The 19,995-nt window shown below is 35.7% G+C and overlaps 1 protein-coding gene and 1 pseudogene across 1 annotated transcript in view; both read left to right on the top strand.

Moving 5' to 3' along the window:
- Positions 1 to 19,995, top strand: part of LRRC2 (leucine rich repeat containing 2) — a 170,069-nt gene that overhangs the window by 117,538 nt on the left and 32,536 nt on the right.
- LOC110197650 (lupus La protein homolog pseudogene) lies at positions 7,150 to 8,272 on the top strand (annotated as a pseudogene).

Consider the following 19,995-nt stretch of genomic DNA (forward strand, 5'->3'; position numbering starts at 1 on the left):
TTCCTCTTTCTTCTGTTAAAATTGTTTCAGAGTTGTTGGAACTAGTTGAAAGATTGTTTCTAAAGAGCCAACTAGAAAGGAATACATAACTAATGGAGCGTCCCAGGGCTTGGGTCTATGGTGTTCAACATTTTTAGATAGCATGCTTATCAAATTTGAATATGACACAAAACTGCCAAGGATACTGAATATGTTAGATGATAGGTTCAGAGTTCAAAAAGATGTTGTCAGGATAGAACACTGGGTCAAATTTGATAAGGTTACCAATGAACTGAAATGCTAAATTCCATGGTATTTATTCATTCCTCTTCCTACCTGACCTCTCTGTAGCTTTCAAGAGTGTTTTCTATCTCTTCTTTTGTATACTTTCTCCTTTCTTTTCAACTCTTGTCTCTTGACTCTTTGATTCAACCTCACTTGTTAGATCCTTATCTATCCTTTGCTTTTTAAATATTGGTATTGCATAATGCTCTGAGATGGACTGTTTTCTTGTTCCCTTTACATTTTTTTTCTTAGTAATTTTCAACTCCTAGTAATTCAATTATCATATCTATTGGGATGGTTCCTAAATTTAGATAAACTTTATTTGTAGCTATAAGCATATAAAACATATACATATACACAAATATTACATATATATATACATATATGTATATATACATACACATATATACATGTATACATCTACCCACACAAACATTACTAATCCTTTTCATGAATTCTAGTTTCCCATTGCCAGTTGACTGTAAAACTGTAGCTGGATGTTCCTTTGTCGTCTTAAACTTACATCCAAAACAAAATTCACTATATTTCTCCCTAAACCTGTTTTCAATAATTTTCTTCCTCTCTACAATTGATAGGTATGTCATTGCAATTTCTTCTAATTTCTTATGTTACCTTTCACATTTAAATCATTGATCCACTTGAAATTTATTGTAGTATATGGTTTGATATGTAATCCCTTTTTTTCTATATAGTAATCCAATTTTCCCAAGAGTTTCTAATGAATAATGATTCACTTCCTTAGCATTATGTGATTTTGGATTTATCAAACTGTCTATTGCATAACTTTAGTTCTCAGTTGGGATTATCTATTCTGTTCCACTGACTTTTTTTTTTCAATTTTTAAGCTAATGTACTTGGAGAAGATAATGTTAATGATTATCGTGAGATTTGGCATGAAAAGTCCCCTTTACTATATAAAAAAGCTTTTTATAGTTCCTATTGATATTCCGATTATTCTTTCATATACATCATAATATCCACATACTTATCATGTTATTTTTAATGACTCTACAAAGCGACCCACTGTTTGTTTTTAAATTAACATTAAATTAAATTATAAATTAAATTCTATAGTATTACCATCTTTAGTATGTTGGCTTGACCAATCATTTTCATTGTATATTTTTTCAATGATTTATTTCTTCCTTCTTTTCCCTCTTCTGTAAAATCATTTTCAGAGTTGTTTTTAATATATTTCTTGTATATATGTTGGTAGGTTATTGCCCAAATATCTGAAACTCTTATTCATTACCATAATTTTTTTCTAGCAATTCCTTGAGATTGTTGTTAAAGACATAGATATCATGATTGCTGAAGATTTTCCTTATATCCCATTATCTTGCCAAAGCCATTTATTTTCTCGATTATTTTGTTATCTTATGGTTTTTTTTAAAGCAATTGGGGTTAAGTGACTTGCCCAGGGTCACACAGCTAGCAAGTGTCAAGTGTTTGGTCTGAGTGCGGATTTGAACTCAGGTCCTCCTGACTTCAGGGCCGGTGCTCTATCCACTGCACCACCTAGCTGCCCCTATCTTATATTTTCTTATACATTTTATCATTTGTTAATAGATCTTTTAAGCCTTTTTCTTTGCCTATACTTAATTTTTCTTTCCATATTGTTTTACCTAGTATTTAAAAAATATGTCAAATATTAATATTGAAAATGGAAAGTTCTTCTTTACTGACCCTCATTGTTACTAGGAAAGCCTAATGTTTATCCATTAAAATAACTTTAACTCAGTTTCAAAGAAATTCTTTTTTCATCACACACCAGAAAAAAAAAATCCTTCCATATCTGTGCTTTTTTTTGTGTTTAGAAGTCATAAATGGGTGTTGCATTTTATCAATGACCTTTTCTGAATCTATAGAAATAATTATATTTTTATGGCTTTTCTGATCTGCTTAATTTAAATGAAAATAGCATGAACAAAAATGAACATGACTCCTCATTTAATAATGAGCGTGAAGTCTAAGTCTGCCCCTGACCTTGCCATTTCTTCAGGAAGCCACTTAATTTCTCTGAACGTCTGTTTTTATGGCCGTAAAATGAGAGAAAATACTGCTCTCTATGTCTTAGCTCATAGGGATCTTCTGATGATTAAGAAGAATGCTGTAGCAAAACTTAAAATGTTTCCTCCTTAGAGGAAATGTAACCTATGTTGTTCCTAACTCCCTGTATTTTAAAACCTTGAATTACCCTTCAAATGTTTTAGCCTATCTTTGACAGAACAATGTAGAAAACATTTCTAACAAAAGGCAGAGACTGACATTTAAATGTAGAAGAAAGGAATCTAAATTTTAAAATCATATGCTATTCTTCAATTTTTCATATACACCTTGGGCAATATGGTAAATGGATAATATGATGTTTAAAATCGTTTTTTTCCAAAAACCTAAATTTCCTGCTTGTATATTTCCAGGGCATTTGTATGGATGCTTAGATAATGTAGCTATATTTAATGTCAAATATTTCCTAGGATCAGTGGGTTTGCCTTGTTCTTATCTTTTTGTTACAATAGTTGAGAGGAAGAGGAGTTAATCTTCCTAATTAAAATGGCATAGTAGAGTTTAAGAAAATTGGTTGTGATTAAAGACACACAGTTACAAATGTGTAAAGGCCAAATTTCTGAGTCATAAAAAACAAGTTTATATCTAAACGGAAAGAGCTTGATGCATAATGACAAGCAGTCAGGCATTAGGGAGAACAGATTTTAAAGGGCACAGAGAAAAAAATGGTTGGGTTGAAATTCTACAGGGAAAGTTAGCCCAGGTTGGATTGGAAAATGTCAACAATGAAATTCTGAAGAAAAGAAAAGAAGCAATTCTAAGGAAATCTCTGAAACAAAGCTTAGGTAGATTCTCCCCAAAATTGGAGTAACAAGGTCCCCTCTGGGAAAGGTACTCATTGTAAAGTATGGGTACCAGCTATGGACAGTGATTTATTTCCTCCACCACAGAAACTACACAAAATGCAAAAGGCTCAATGGGAAACAGTTACAGAATACATAAAGCACATCAAATGGCCCATTATGTACCCCCGAATGGTAAAGACAACTTTGCGAGACTGCAGAATAAATATTTCATATTCACCTTGGAAATGCTCCCTCTGAGCAGCTCACAGAATTCTGATTTAGCTAACTAGGGCAGGGCTTCAGCTACAGGATGATTGGACTTGAAGAATGGAATCACCTTTTCCTTGAAAACTGTCATGATTAGGGCAATAGTAGATCTGATTATCTGGAGCTTGAATATGGAATCCAGGAATTTTCTATTCATGACATTAGAGCCAAGGCCGGAGTTTTACCAATCTTTGACCTTTTCCTAAGGAAAGAAACCAAGAGGAGCAGCTAGGTGGTGCAACAGATAGAGCACTGGCCCTGGAGTCAGGAGGACCTGAGTTTGAATGTGATTTTAGACATTTGATACTTACTAGCTATGTGACCCTGGGCAAGTCACTTAACTCTGATTGCCTTGCCCCTCCCCCCCAATAATAAAAAGGAAGGAAACAGGAAGGCAGTCAGGAGTTCAAGATGGAGCCTTAGGCCTGCCTAGGCAAGCATATGTCTTTTCTCCCATGTAACTATGCTGTAAGCTATCATTGCCACTGGGGCTTGGGGAGGAGAGAAATCCCTTTCTCATTCTGCTGAGAAGTCCAATGGAGAGAAAAAGAATCTCAAAAGTTGATTTTGACTCAACAGAGAGGTTTTTTCCATTTAACACATAGCATAATGTCTTTTATATAGAGTACTTTCTTAATATATATTTGTTGAATTGTATTGAATTAGATTAGGACTATCCAAAAGTGGGATAGCCTACTCCTTGAAGGTTGTAGATTTGCCTTTAGCAGTGATCTTCTGACCATATCATGGAAGTATGTTAAAGATGATTCTTGGTCAGGCAAGGATTAGGCTATATGTCCTCTGAATGATCTTCCCATTCTGACATTCTGTGTTTTTCAGAGGGAGAATAAGGGATTTAACAAAAATGTAACAATATGATGGGAGCTGATAGTCCTTCTATATTATATCCTGTTTTATACCTATAGAATGTCATTTCTTTCTGGGTACCAGAATTTAGGGAGAACTTTCTTTTTCTCTGTTTTCTCTCTTGGTGACCTTTTTGTTTCCATAGGTTTAAGTACAATCAGTCCTCAACATTTGCACATTTAACTCTTGCAATGTCAAGCATTCGTATGATTTTATTAATAACCTCAATTTCAATTTTGCATTAGCAACCATGCACATTTATGACTATGCATAGCAGAGAAAAAAAAATGATTGTGCCACTCACAGTTTCCAAGCTTGAAAGGTAGCCTGGAATAATTGACCAACTTGCTATAGACACTGAGGTTGCAGATCCCATCACTGATTGTAGCCTCAAGATTAAATGTCAACCTTCCTCTGCTATGGTCGCATACTCTAAGACCCTTAAGGATTTCAAATGGCACAGGAAGCAGACATCTTTGATGGATTATTTCAAGCTGCATGACCTTCAGGATCACCATCACCATCTACCAGCTGTGAAGGACAGAGTGTTGGAGGAGATGTTGAGACCTCACTAGTCTTGGCGTCTTCTAATAGCAGCAACTAAAGTCCCACTAACATCTCCTTTGCAGTGCATGGGGTGTATAGGGAGTACTAGCACCTTTGGTATCAGGGCTTACTGAGCCCTTTTCAGGGCTGCTCAAATTCCTTTGGTATCCATCTTCACTCAACTCTCACCTGTGGCTCCAAGAAGCTATAGCATTGTCCACACCTTGGTAAACCTGTCTCAGCAGACAGGCTAACCCAGATTGAGAGTAACTAATAAGCCTCAAACTGATTGGTGAGTTAGGGGGATGTCTACCCCAAGCACATGAAAACTTCCTCTGGCGGAATGGGTAGACGAGAATAATTTGTTCTGATGGCCGTGAAGGCAGCTGAAATAGGTACTGTAGGGCACTTAGAGCTTGGTCAGACATCAAAGATGCCAAGGTCATCCACTGCATCCTGAGCCATCACCAGTAGTCCTGACTTTGATGAATCTGGAAGAGAGATTGAGGCTGATGACTTTGTGCAACTCTACCTTGCTTAAATACATCACCCCTTGATGTCATTGGTCCTGTTCCAAATGAAGGACAAATAACAATACAGTACAATGTCCTCACACCATTATTTGACATAGTAGAAGGTAAAATTCAGGTTAACATGTTTTAGTTTTAAGAATTTTATTTGCTGTACAGTATGTATGATACTATAGATTTCATGTGTTAACGAAAAGTGAATCTTGTCTGAAATCAATGTTTTTTTAAAATTGAGATGTTAGCCCAAAATGTCACAGAATTCTAGGAAATTACTAGTATGTACTGCTTTTTATGGGTCATTTCATTGTTACTGTGGTAAGAAAATACATACTATCAGAATTAATGTTTTGTTATAAAGAATTATATGCAACAAGTTGTATTTTCAGATCTCTGGTGAAAGATTATGGTTTTTAGTAGTTGCAGGAACCTAACCCTCTATTTCCCATAGGTTCTATGTGTCAATACACATTATTTCTGACTTTTGTGCCATTTTCTAGGAATGTTACCGCATGAAAGTTGAGGATTGACTATTAACTCTATATAGATGATTCCCAGAATTCTCTCTTTGTCTGTGTCTGTGTCTCTGTGTGTGTCTGTCTGTCTCATACATCTTTCTCCTGAGCTTCAGCCCCTCATCACCAACTATATTATACTTCTTGAACTGGAAAGATCATAGGCATCTCAAATTTGTAGAATTCACAAAATCTTTTTTTTTTTTTGCCAAACTGACTTTTTTATAATGAAATTTCCAATCTCTGTTGAGTGTATTGCAATCCTTCAAGGCACCTGGGACCACAACTTTGGTGTTCTTCCTGACTTTTCACTCTTATTCATCCCAAACATATAAGCAGTTGCCGTATCTTGCCATTTGTACTTCCACAACATTTTCTGTATCCATCCTCTTATCTCTACCCACACAGCCTTGCCGCTAGCTCAGGCCTTGATCACCTCTCCATTGGATGACTGTAGGAGTGTCCTGATTGCTCTCCTTACCTCAAATCTTACTCCACTCTGATCTACTTTCCACAAAGTTACTAAAATTGAAGTATGATCTTACTGCTCTTTAAATCTAACAAATCCCAATGGCTCCCTTTAGGATCAAATACAAACTCCTCTGTTTGACATTTAAACCTCTTTTCAAGCTGGCTATAACCTACCTTTCTAGCCTCAATATACATTCTATTGCCAAGGCAAACTGTCCTTCTTCTTGTTCCTTGTACACAGCACTCTATTTCCTATCTAAGTGCCTTGGTGTCAGTTATTGCTCATGCCTGGAGTATATATCTTCCTCACCTTTGCCTCTTAGAATCCTTAACAACCTTGAAGACTCAGGTTATGTATCATTTTATGCCGTTCCTAATCTATCCCAGTAGTTAATGACCCCTCCCCCAAATTATCTTATATCTATACGAACATATTGTCTCCTCTGATAGAATATAAGCTCCTTGAAGATGGAGTCAGTTTCACTCCTTTCTTTGTGTCCCCAACATCTAGCACAATGACTGGCACATGATATATGATTAATAAGTGCTGGTTGATTAGTTAATTCAACCTGAGTAGTTCAGAGAGCATCCAAAATAGAGCAGCTAGGATGGTAAAAAGCTTGGAGTCTATTCCATATGAGAATTAACCGAAGGCATTGGGCATTTTTAGCCTGGAGACTAAGACTCAGAGATTTTGTCATAGCTATCTTAAAGTATTTCAAGACTGCCACAGGGAATCGAGGAGTGAGTTTGTGAGTTGTGAGGATCGTGGCGAGGCATCGCAGACCCTGCCAGAACCTCACGGAATAGACTCCCACAATGGCTGAGAATGGTGACAATGAAAAAATGACTGATCTGGAGCCTAAAAGTTGCCAACAAATTGAGACTGAGCAAACTAACAAAAGGCTTTGAAGTGATAAGAAGTGCTCTAAAGAAATCAAAGGCAGAACTCATGGAAGTTAGTGAGGGTAAAACTAAAATCAGAACATCTCCAAACAACCTCCTCCCTGAAGTAACAGATGAATATAAAAATGAAGTCAAAAACAGATCCATCTATGTTAAAGGTTTTCCTACAGATGCAACCCTTGATGACATAAAAGGATGGTCAGAAGGTAAAGGTCAAGTACAAAATATTCAAAATAAGAGAACATTACATAAAGCATTTAAGGGATCAATATTTGCTGTGTTTGATAGTGTTGAATCTGCCAAGAAGTTTATAGAAACCCCTGGACAGAAATACAAAGATACAGAGCTGCTGTTACTCTTTAAGGAAGATCACTTTGCAAAAAAAGAATGAAGAAAGGAAGCAAAATAAAGTAGAAGCTAAAACAAAAGTTAAATAAGAGCGAGAAGAAAAACAGAGGCAAGCAGAAGATGCTGAACTGGCAAAAATCCCTGGATGAAAAAATTGGATGCTTGCTGAATTTTTCTGGTGATTTAGATGATCAAACCTGTAGAGAAGATCTTCACACACTTTTCTCTAATCATGGAGAAATAAAGTGGATAGACTTCATCAGAGGAGCAAAAGAGGGAATAATCCTATTTAAAGAAAAGTCAAAAGAAGCACTGGACAAAGCCAATGAGGCAAATAATGGAAACTTAAAATAAAGAAACAAAGATGTAACATGGGAAGTATTAGAAGGAAAGACAGAGAAAGAAGATTTGAAAAAAATCATTGAAGACCAACAGGAATCCCTAAATAAGTTGAAGTCAAAAGGTCGTAAATTTAAAGGAAAAGGAAGAGGAGGTGGTAAAGCTGTTCAGGGTACACCCAATAAAGGAAAAATACAATTCCAGGGCAAAAAAACCAAAATATGATAGTGATGAAGAACAGGAAAATGGTGGTGCTGGAGGATCCCTTAAAAGGACACGAGAAGAACCTGAAAAAGAAGAACTTGCACCAAAACTGTTGAAAACAGAAAATGGAGCTGGAGACCAGTAACTTGATAATTTTTAAAATTAATTTTAAATAAGTTTTAAGCTGTTTCAGATTTGGGGGTCTTTAAAAAGAAAACTGAATTAAATCCACTTCAATGTCCGCCTATAATAGAAGGAAAGACTATTTTTGTTTAACTTGTTTTTGTTGTCCAGGTATCCTTACTTAATCTGGATGTTTTTTTTTTATATGCATAGTTTTGTTCATGATATATGTCGGCATTTCAGACATTGATCTGAACATCAAAAGAAAGATTCTTTTGGTGAAGCCTGGCTCTGTAATGTTGGAAATACCAACAAATAATATGAATGCTATATAAAAGGTAAAAAGCCACCAAAATATTTCAAGTGCTATCATTAGGAAGAGGCATTAGACTTGTTCTTTTGGGCTCCAGAAAGCAGAATTAGATGAAATGTAAAAAAAAAAAAAAGGAAATTTAAGCTACATAGACAAATTTTCTAATAATTAGAACTATCTAAAAGTGGAATGGGGTGCCTTGGGAAGTAATAATACACCTCCCTGGAGATTGTCATGGAAAGCCCATTTGAAGATATAATGTGGAAAGGACTCTTGTTTATACGTAGATTGGTCTAGATGTCCTTTGATTCACATCAGGGGCTTAGACCGTACTTTCCTATAAGCTATTCCTAACTAAAACAATGTCCGGTTATTTGAGGCAACTCATAATCGAGGACTACTTTTGTTTATTCACCATTTTGTCATTACCCTTTAGCTTCTGATCTTTCCCTCTATCACTTCTTGTTATGACTAGATCATCTAGGCGGCATACAGGAAGTGAAGTAGAGTTGCAGAGTGGAGTCAAAGGCAGGCCCAGGCAGGGAGAATGATTGATACCTTCCACAACTGACATTACCCCCTACAACCCTCTTCTCTGCTGTTCTGCTCTATCACCTTTGCTTCAGCAACCAAAGCTTAGATTACTTTGCTTCTCCTCCTTTTTCTTCTTTCTCATCCTTTCTGCTCCTTCATCCTTCAACTCATTCCAGCTTAATGATTTATTGTAAAGGAAGATGGTTTTGGAAGGAAAATATGGACTTCAAGCCAAAGCCCCTAATTTGTAGTTGTATCCTGCTGAGGATGGCTTCTGATTTGGCGCCTTTGACCTATTTTTATGTGAAAAACTCTTTACAGTTACTTTCTTCATCAGTCAATAGCTTCTTTCTGTCACACTTGCAAATGGTACATTTGTCCTACTTAACTTATCAGAATTAACAAGAAGGATGGCCTTATTTGGATTTTAATCAGCCAGCCCATTTTTTCTGCAATACCCTCACATTATCTTGAATCGTCCTTCACTTTTGGTCAAAGAGAAAGTAAGGAAAAAAGCCCCAATTATATAAGTGCTGTGATTACGCCATTGTGTGAGAACCTTATTGATGACTTTTCCCCAATTATTCATTTCCCTGACAGCTAAATTTAAAGTCTTTTGAAGATAGAGCTTGTAGTACAGTTCATTTAACAGCAATGAAAAGATTTGTGCATTAAACACTTTTCTTTTGGGTTCCTTTAGGGATGATTACCACATACCAAGGGTAAGATACAGAATTGTTTTCTGTTAGTGCTTGGAAACAGATGCAGAGTGGTGAAAGCATTAATAGGTGCATATTTTCTGACTGCCAGGCCTCTGATGTTACAGATAAGGAAACTGAGTCCAAGAAAGGTTAAGAGTGACTAGCACATATCTTTGAATGGAGTAATTGTTTGAGGGTGGGTGAATGAAAACATAAAAGTAAACTATTTTTTGATTTACTTAAAATAGCTTATGAGAGGGAGATGGAGAATCTATTTATGATGCTAGGTTATATGAAGGCTATTCAAATCTATATAGACTCTTATAATTTTATTATTAGACAAAGAGGGAGAGACTTTCTTGAAGATCTGGACAAACATTTGAAAGCAGTATTATGGGAGTGGAAGGGAGGGATGAATTTTGTGTATGAGTTGGAATATAAGGCCACTACGGTTCCTTCCAAATTTCATGTTCTGTGCTTCTAAGTTGGTTTTAGGGATAAAAAAAAGGCAAGGGATAATTACCATTCCCAGAACACATACAAAATCACATAGACATGAATCTTCCCAATGAGTTCAGGAGGAGCATCCAGAGACTGGCCTTGAGTTATTCCTTCAAGTGAAAATCAAAGTTCTTATAGAATTCCCCTTCTTCTCCCAGGATTTCACATACGGAATGCTAAATCATATTCCAGAAAGGAAGTTAGAATAAACTTCTTATGCACAAAGATCCTAACCTTACCTCATTTATTAATATACCTACATGTAAATGCATATATGTTCTACCCTTGGATAAGTAAGGATAGCACTTACAAAATTCTAAGAAACAAACCAATATCCTCACACATAGAGCTTTATAAGACTCTGAGAGTTGCTATCCCAACTCCTCCTCAAACTGACAAGGTCCCTTGCAGAGGACATCTACTCCTCCTCAGGTTTCTAGGGTTACTTCTGAGGGCTTGAGCTATCTTTCTAATACTATCATTTTAAGTTTCTGTTCTAGTGTATTCTCCCTGAATATAATTGATCCAGTGATTAGTTCCCCAAATCACTGGTCAGTTGTTATCTTTTTGATATCATTGATATGCAACTAACACCAATTAATAGTGGAGTGAGAGAGTTCTAGGAAAGCCCTCTGGCAGAAGGTGGCATTTGAGCTGTGTCCTGAAGGAAGTCAAGGAAACAAGGAAGCAGAAGAATAGGGAGAGCATACCAGGTATGGGAGACTGCCAGTACAAATGCTCAAAGGAGGGGAGATGGAGAGTCCTACATGAGCAATGCCATGTAGGCCAGTGTTGCTGGATTTTAGAGACCATGAAAGGGAGTAAAGTATAAGAAGACTGGAAAGTAGGAAGGGGTCTATTTATAAGCATCTTTAAATACCAAACAGAACTTTATTTAAGGTTCCTGCACTAAGATTTTTGGGATACCTTGCATTTAATTCTGGAGATAATAGGGAGTCACTGGAGTTTATTGAATGGGGGAGAAAAGGTGAGATAGTCAAATCTATGTCTAGGAAAATGACTTTGGTAGGGGATGAGGATGAATTGAGGTGGGGAGAGATGAGGTGAGAAGAAGACCAACTACTTCAGGCAAGAACTGATAAAGGTGTGAACTGTGGGGTCAGTGTAATTTGAAAGAAAGGGACATATATGGGAGAGTTTTGAAAATAGAAATGGCGTGATTTGTCAATGTTATATACATACATACATATATATACATATATATGTGTGTGTATGTATGTGTGTGTGTGTGTGTGTGTGTGTGTGTATATATATATATATATATATATATATATATATTAGTAATAGAGAGGTTCTACATAGGGGAATCACTGAAGTAGTTTTGTTGGTCCTGCCATATAACTCTAGTACCTACTTTATAGGCCTGCTGTGAAGTCCTATATCCCTTAAATCTTACATTGTAAGTTATTATGGTACAAACAAAGACAATTATAGAAAGGGAAAATATGTAGTTCAGCCCATCATCTTAAGCCAAGGTTGAAGAAGAATTCCATTCTTTTTTTTTCTACATGGTTGTAGAGTTATATGCCCTCCAAGTTTTCTTGTAATGATAGGAATTCTACAATTCTACAACATATAATATCAGCCCTCAAAAGCTAAAGCATCACTTTCAAAGAAGGAAAATGATAGAAAGTACATAAACAATGCAACTCAGCAAAAAGTCTGTCTTTCCAACTGACATTTCAAAAATACAGTAGATGTTAATTTTATTCTCTTAAGGTACTTGTTTTGTTTTTATTTCAAAGCATTGTTTGCCCAATCATTGCATTCTCTAACCAAGATTGAAAGTCCCCTGTAAGTAAACCCAAGAAAGATGCTGCCACATTGCTGTTTCCACCTACTTCTGCCAACAGTACTGCTAACCAGAGGGGTAAGAACAGCTGTTTGCCAAGATGGCTGTAAGTCACGGTGCCAGCTGTTTGTCAAGGGTGTGGAAACACTATATATGTTTTTAAAAAGACAGGAAAACAAAAGGCATGATAATGTAATCAAGGCGGGAATATAGTCAGAGGAAAATGAGCAATTAATTCTTTCTTCTGGACTTTATGCCATTAGTATTTTAATATAGTTAATGGTTTAAGAAAAAAAAATAAGACATCTTAAGATAATACCTGTATCATTGGTATCTAGTATCAGTAACATTCTTCTAGAACATATTCTAGTTTTTGCAATTTTTTTTAAAAGTATGAATAAATGAATGAAGGTATGAAAAAGCATTTAATTATAATATGCCAAGCACGGTGCTAAGTGCTATGGATACAGATAGGAAATCAAGAAAATTTCTGTTCTCAAGGAACTTACATTCTAATTAAGATAGGTCAGATATAGGATAGTTCAGTGGCTATTCAGATGACAAGGCCCAATGGTCCTTAGGGGCTTAGCGATCATTGGACTAACTACCTTATGAAACCTGGGAGAAAATACGTTGAAATAGAAGTGTGAGATAAGTTCAGGAAAAAAAATCCAGAATATTATACTTCCCAACAAATGTGGCAACATTGTGCAAGTTTTATTCCGCCTAAACTGATTCTGACATTTATTGGTTATATGAGTCATTTAATCTCTCTGAGTCTCAGTTTCTTTATTTGTAAAAGGGGAAAAATAATGCAGGGATTATAGCACAGTGCTGTTGTACAGTTCAAATACAGTAATATGTGTAAGGTACTCTGCACATTTGAAGTATTTCATATGCATGTTAGTTATTAGTACCTTGACAGGTATAGCATACCAAGAGAAATGTTGTGGAAGGTTCTCAGTGACTTCACCCCTCCCCCCAACCTCCCATGAAATTATACCCTTCCTGAGCTTTAGAGGCTTATATAAACCTGAGTCACTTTCTAAACAATTGAATTAGCCTTAAGATTTTTTAAAGGCAACCAATCTATTAACTACCAATAATAGGCTACTCTCTTTCACCACTGTAAGACTTTACACTGTGACCTGCTGCTCAGTAGAGATTTCACCTAAGAGGAAACGCAGAAAGATCCCATCAATGCAGTAAAGGACTTCAGTGACTATGATTTGGGAGGCAGTCCTTTGTCACATGTTCTCTACATGTGTCTCATTGCCTTTATACTTTATGTTTCAGCCAGTTCTTCATAAAGATTTTGTGTATGAGCAGCAGCTAGGTGGGGCAGTGGATAGAGCATTGGCCCTGAAGTCAGGAGGACCTGAGTTCAAATCCGGCCTTAGACCAAACCTTTGACACTAGCTGTGTGGCCTTGGGCAAGTCACTTAATCCCAATTGCCTAAAAAAACCCCAATATTTATGAGGGTTTGTGTGTGTGTGAGTGTCAATTATTTCTTTTATTGTAGAAGAACCAATGGACAGTTTTATGCCTTCTACTTATATAGTTCTATATCTAGCTTTGCACAGTGAATACTTTTCTAGTAGGGAGTCTATTAATCTTTTTGGGAGAGGGCCTAGGCATAATCCGTATCTAAACTTTGTTTAAGTGATTCACTACCCTCTCACCCCCAGCTCTTGGACTGGGGCAAGACAAATGTGTCAATAAAGCCTAATCTTCTCTTTGGCATTAGACTCTGCCATGATGGAAACTGGTCTGTATAAATCCATGAAGTAGTTCCTCATGGTAGGGAATGTCAACTGAGTTGCAAATGCCAAGAAGTGTCCCTGACACTGGCATTTGTGGTAGAAATAATGGAGTTGGGCTAGCTCACAGATAGCGTAAAAGAGTTGAAGCTAAATGGATTTAAAAATGTTAGAATACAAATTAGGGGAGCATGGAATAGTTTACCTATCATATCTATGGATAAAGGATGAATTTATGATCAAACAAGAGATAGAGAGAATTATAGGATCATATTAAATTTAAAAGGTTTTGTACAAACAAAACCAATGCAACCAAGATTAGAAGAAAAGCAGAAAACTGGAGGAGGGGGGATTACAGTAAGTTTCTCTGATAAAGACCTTATTTCTCAAATATATACATATACACATATATGTATACACACACACACACACATATGATTCAATCAAATTTTTAAGAATCCAAATCAGTCTCCAATTGATAAATGATCAAAGAGTGTAAAGAGTTAGTTTTCAGATGAAGAAATCAGTTATCTTTCGTCATGTGAAAAAAAGTCTAAATCATTATTGATTAGAGGAGTGCAAATTAAAACAATTCTGAGGTACCACCTTATGCTTATCATATTGGCTAATGTTATAGAAAAGGAAAATGATAAATGTTGGAGGGGATGTGGAGAGACATTAATGCACTTTTGGTGGAGTTGTGAACTGATCCAGTCATCATGGAGAGCAATTTGGGACTATGTCCAAAAGGCTAGAAAACCGTGCATACCATTTGACCCAGCAATACCACTACTATGTCTGTATCCAAAAAAGAAATAAAACACAAAAGGGAAAATGACCCACATTTATAGAAATACATATAGCAGCTCTTTTTTTGTGGTGGCAAAGAATTGGAAATTGAGGGGATGTCCATCAATTGGGGAATGGCTGAACAAGTTTTGATATATGATTGTGATGGAATACTATTGTGTTATAAGAAATGATGATTAGCAAGTCCTCAGGAAAAAAAAAACCTGGAAAGACTTACACGAGCTGATGCAAAATGAGGTGAGAAGAACCAGGAGAACATTGTACATAGTAGCAGCTACATTATATGATGATCAACTGTGAATGACTTAGCTATTCTCAGAAATAAAATAATTTAAGATGGTTCCAAAGGACTTATGATGAAAAATGCTTTCATCTCCAGAGAAAGAACTGATGGAGTCTGAATGCAAATTGAAATATAATTATTTAAAATATCTTTATTTTCTTGTTTTTCTTTTGTCTGTTTTCTTTCACAACATGATTAATATGGAAATATGTTTTGCATGACTGCACATCTATAACCTAAACTAAATTGCTGGCCTTCTCAATGAGGAGGGAGGAGAAGAGAGAGAATTTGGAAATCAAAATTAATTAAAAAAAGAATGTTAAAAATTGTTTTTACATGTATTTGGAAAAATATTTTTTAAAAGAATGTTAAAATATAGGGTATGTGAGTGTATGGAGGTTTGTACTCACAATGATTCTAAGTAGTAGTTATGTCTTTGGTGTGATCTCTAAATGGATATGTTGAGTATAAGCTATTTCATGTCTAAGGTATGTTGAGTTAGTGCTTGTGCCTGTGTGAATGTAAGCTGTTAGCTGCATATTCCTGGACATTTTAGGGATGATTTACCCTCTCAGTACCTGGAGATACATTTGTGTTTGAATTGACTTAGGTGGCAGATACCTAATCTTTTGAACAGGGTGGTATCTCATGATGTGGAAATAATCCGAATTGGGTTTTGAGTTTGTTTCTGCAGGACCCAAGGGGTCATTAAAGGTCAGGGAATCTCTAGATCTTCTTGAACAATAATCTATCTGTTCAAGTCTTCCTTTCATCACTTCTCCTAAAGCTATTTTTCAACTTCATCATCAACTCTATTCCTTTCATCAGTCAGAGGATGTGGGTTCAAATCCAGGGACTGTCTTTTGCCTCTTTTTGTCTCTCTAGCACTTAGCACAGTGCTTGGCACACAGTTGGTGCTTAACAAATGATTAATGATTGATTGGTTAGTTGTTTGGTTTTTCTATTAACTAGATATGTGATTAACTAGATAAGTGGTATGTCATTTAATTTCTCTAGGACCCACTTTCCTCTTCTGTAAAATGAGGAAATGGATAACTTTGAAAGTCCTTTCCAGTTTACATCTGTGGCCCTTTGATCTTAGATTAATTAAATGGGAGGTAAATAGGAGGTAAACTTGTTTTTGTATTAGATGGTAACAAAATTCCAAACCCAGAGAAGTGACCTAAGTTAAAGAACAGTAGCTTGAGAGTTAGGACACCTTGGTCTGACTCCCAAATCTGTTATCATTAGTTTTATTTTGGCCTTACATATTCTCTGAATTTCAGGTTTTATATCTATAAAGAGAGGAATTTGTATTAGATGAGATTTGTATTAGATTACAGATTAGGTGATCTCTGAGGTATCTCAGCTCTACAATTCTGTTATTCTCAGCACCTATAAAGACTTTTCTGTGCACAATTAGATTATAAAACCAAAAGCAATAGACTTTATCAGTCAGTTATTTTCAATGACGGTAGTAAAACTGCAATAAAAACACATCCATAAGCCTTTTTCAAACCAGGCACCAACTCTGTCTTTAACTGTCAAAAGAAAAGGAAGAAGATTTTGAACATCATATAAGTTTAATCATCACGATAAGGAGCAGTATGCATAGTGTTTTAGCTAATGATAACTATCATAATTAAATATAAACATAGCCCTTACTGTGACCAGATAGTTGAGCCATCAAATATTGTTAAAATGAAGTTGAAGTAAAGTTACTTCTCTGACTGGTTCTGATTGATAATAACTGCAATACAAGAAAAGAAAACTCCATGGATAGAACTGATATTTCAAAGAATCATGGATTCAGAGTGGTTAGGGACTTTGGAGGTCATCCAGTCCAACCCTCTCAATTTAGTTTAAAATGGTCTTTAAAGTAGTGTTAAAGCCCCATTCCCAGCTTTATTCAGATTACTAAGAGGAATCTCTTAGACCATGTGAATAATAGGAAAGAGAGCAAAGGCAGAGGGACTTTCCATATATAACTTGGGGGTAGATAGGAATTCTGCAAGCAGCATGAGTAAGAGATCCCTAATAATAATAATAACAATAATAATGATGATGATGATGATGTTATGATAATTTAGGATAATCACTGGAGAGGGATGTTGAGGAACTAAGTGTTGTGCTAGACATCTTTTCAGTGTAAAGCAGTGGCCTCTTTCAGCCATGTTATTTCCTCTCCTTGTCTGGAACTTATCCTTTTTTCAGTAGCTAATCTAAGGGATTTTATTGTTTAGGGTGTTAAAGTTTAGAGTTTATGTCACTATATCAGGGGACTGGCAGATGAAAGCCCGGTTCTTATGAACATGTACAGCATGTTGCTTGATGCAATTCCCATATGCAATTGAGAGAATGTGCAGATAATCTATAATTGTTTCCTGTTCACTTACTGTGTGGTGAAGAGGAACATGTAGCTCATTATAGATTATGAAAGTGCTTATCTCAACTCCTACTTGTGCTGGAGTCAGGTTCTCAGAGGACAGCTACATTTCTCCATTAGGGTTATTGGGTAACCCTAAGGGCTTTTGGGATTTTCTCTAATTCTACTTATTTGAGCCCCCTTAGCATCTCTCTTACATAACTGATTGATCCAGTAATTAGCACATTGATATCATTTAACCAGCTAATATCAATTATTTTTTTTACAAAGGGATATTTATTAAGAAGATATAGCAAGAAGAGAAGACAAAGCAGGGGCACATTCCCTCCTATACAGCCTTAGTTCCTGGGGAGATTTGGCTAAGATTTAAAGTAGTCATTACAAAGAATTTGCTCCACTAAGTTGACTTCTAAATGTGGTACATCCAATGGATCAGTTACTCTCTTGTTTATAGCCAATGGACAAATTACTCTCCTGCTTAAAAGGTGTTTTTTTGCTGCTCTGTCCATTCAGTTCTGATCCATATACCACAGATAACTCTTTGTGCCTACACTGATATTGGGCTTACCTGTCTAGGTATAATAATAGCACCTACCTCCTGAGGTTGTTGTGAAGATAAAATGAGATACTATTGTAAAGCACTTAGCTCAGTGCCTGGTACATAGTAAGTGCTATACAGATATTAGTGATTATTAGCCATTATCATTTAGGAAGAAGGACGGCAGCCTTTTGGCTTGAGTGTCAGACATATAGTCTGGAAGGCTTGAGTTCTAATCCTACCTTACACATTAACTAGCTGTGTAACTCAGGGCAAATCACTTAACCTCTCTCTGTCTAAATTTCTTCATCTATAAAATGAGGCTATCTATCTTACTGGGTTTTGGGGATCATAAAAGTGCTTTGCAAATCTCAATAAAGTGTTATTTAAGTGTTAAGCATTGTTATTACTTTATGCAAAAAACCAAACAAAACAACTTACGTTTTCCCAACCATTTTATTTATTTCCCAATCATAGAAACTAGTTCTTATATTATCAATGTGTAGTGGAAAGAATTTTGGGCTAATATTCAGAAGATTTAGACTGTAGTTCTGATTCTTCCTTTAACTAGGGGTAAAACTAGATTACCTCTAAATTTACTTTCCACTCTAGAAGTCTATCATTCTAATTGTGAACTATACAATATCCAGAATGTGTTTTACATCCAAAGTGGAGTAAAAAATTGAAGAAGTTATCTAGGTGGTATAAACCAAGTTTTACATTAGGACATATAGTGCATAGGTGGATTAGAGTAAAATGGTGCCAGAAGGAGCTACTACAAAGCTATTACAATATTACAGGTAATGAATAAGTTCTAAAGACATCTTTTAACTTTAAAAGCATTTTGATTCCCTTTCAGAATTTTTCTCTACTTTGATGTTATATTGAAGTGGCACCCAAGATGGAGATAGCTGATTTTAAAGTGACATCTGCAATGACTTCTGTATTTTAAAGGGAATCATCATCTTGGAAACTGCATTTAATAGTGTTATAGTTTGTAATAGAATTTCTTTCACTAAATATCTTTAAACAGAGCCCACCAACTCTGAAAATTAACATGATCTCAGGAAAACTGTCAGCCTTTTGAGGTTACTTATTAGGGTCTTTGAAGATCTTGCAAGAAAAATTTTGATAGTGAATGGTGTAAAACACAGGGAACAGTCAAGTAATCAGTATTCTTAAGATATCTCTTGGGTCCTCAAAGTTATTCAAGTTTCAATTCCAATCAATTCATTAAATTCATCGTGTGCTGTGTTCAAGGCACTGTGCTAGGTACTTTTAAAATTAGCCAATTAGATTGATGTTCACAAATGATCCTATTTAAAAATTTTTAAGTGCCTCTGTATGCCCTGAAAACAAACTCTTATCCCTATCAGCTAAGCCAGAGGCAAGGCAATATTTTATTTTTATATGCCTCAATTTTTAGAATGTTATCTATCTATCCATCTGTCTCTCAACAAAACATGTCCAAAAGAGTCAAACTTGAAATAGAGATAATGATGGTTATTTCCCATATATACATTTCTATGTGTCTATGTATACATGTGTATGTATGCACATATATATGTATATGTGTGTATATACATATATATGCATGCATACATACATATATATGTATATGTGTGTATATACATATATATGCATGCATACATACATACATACATACATACATACATACATAAATATACACACACATACACACACATAGATACAAATGTGTATGTACCCCTACACACACTTTCCTTACTAACATTTCTACTTTCTCAAGCAGCATATCAGGTATTACAAGGTTAGGAGACCAAAATATAATAGATTCACTCACAAAGCTGAAGAATGGGGCTTGTCATTGAAATGTAAAGTTGATGTTTCATTGAAGTGGCACCCAAGATGGAGATGGCCATATACGGCAAAAATGTAACAGGATTTCTGTGGCAAGAAACCCTATGTCTGTAATGAATAAGGTAAGGAAATAGAGGAACCCAAGAGATCCCATGAGTTGAACCCTTCTTTTCTCTAGCAAAATAATAAAAGTGTAGGGGGAATTTATGTCTTCAGATTTTATATCTCTCTATTGGCTTTTTATTTCTCTTACTTACAATCTTAGG

This window comes from Phascolarctos cinereus, unplaced genomic scaffold (assembly GCF_003287225.1).
Source record: "Phascolarctos cinereus isolate Bilbo 61053 unplaced genomic scaffold, phaCin_HiC Scaffold_4;HRSCAF=312, whole genome shotgun sequence".
NCBI classification, from domain to species: Eukaryota; Metazoa; Chordata; class Mammalia; order Diprotodontia; family Phascolarctidae; genus Phascolarctos; species Phascolarctos cinereus.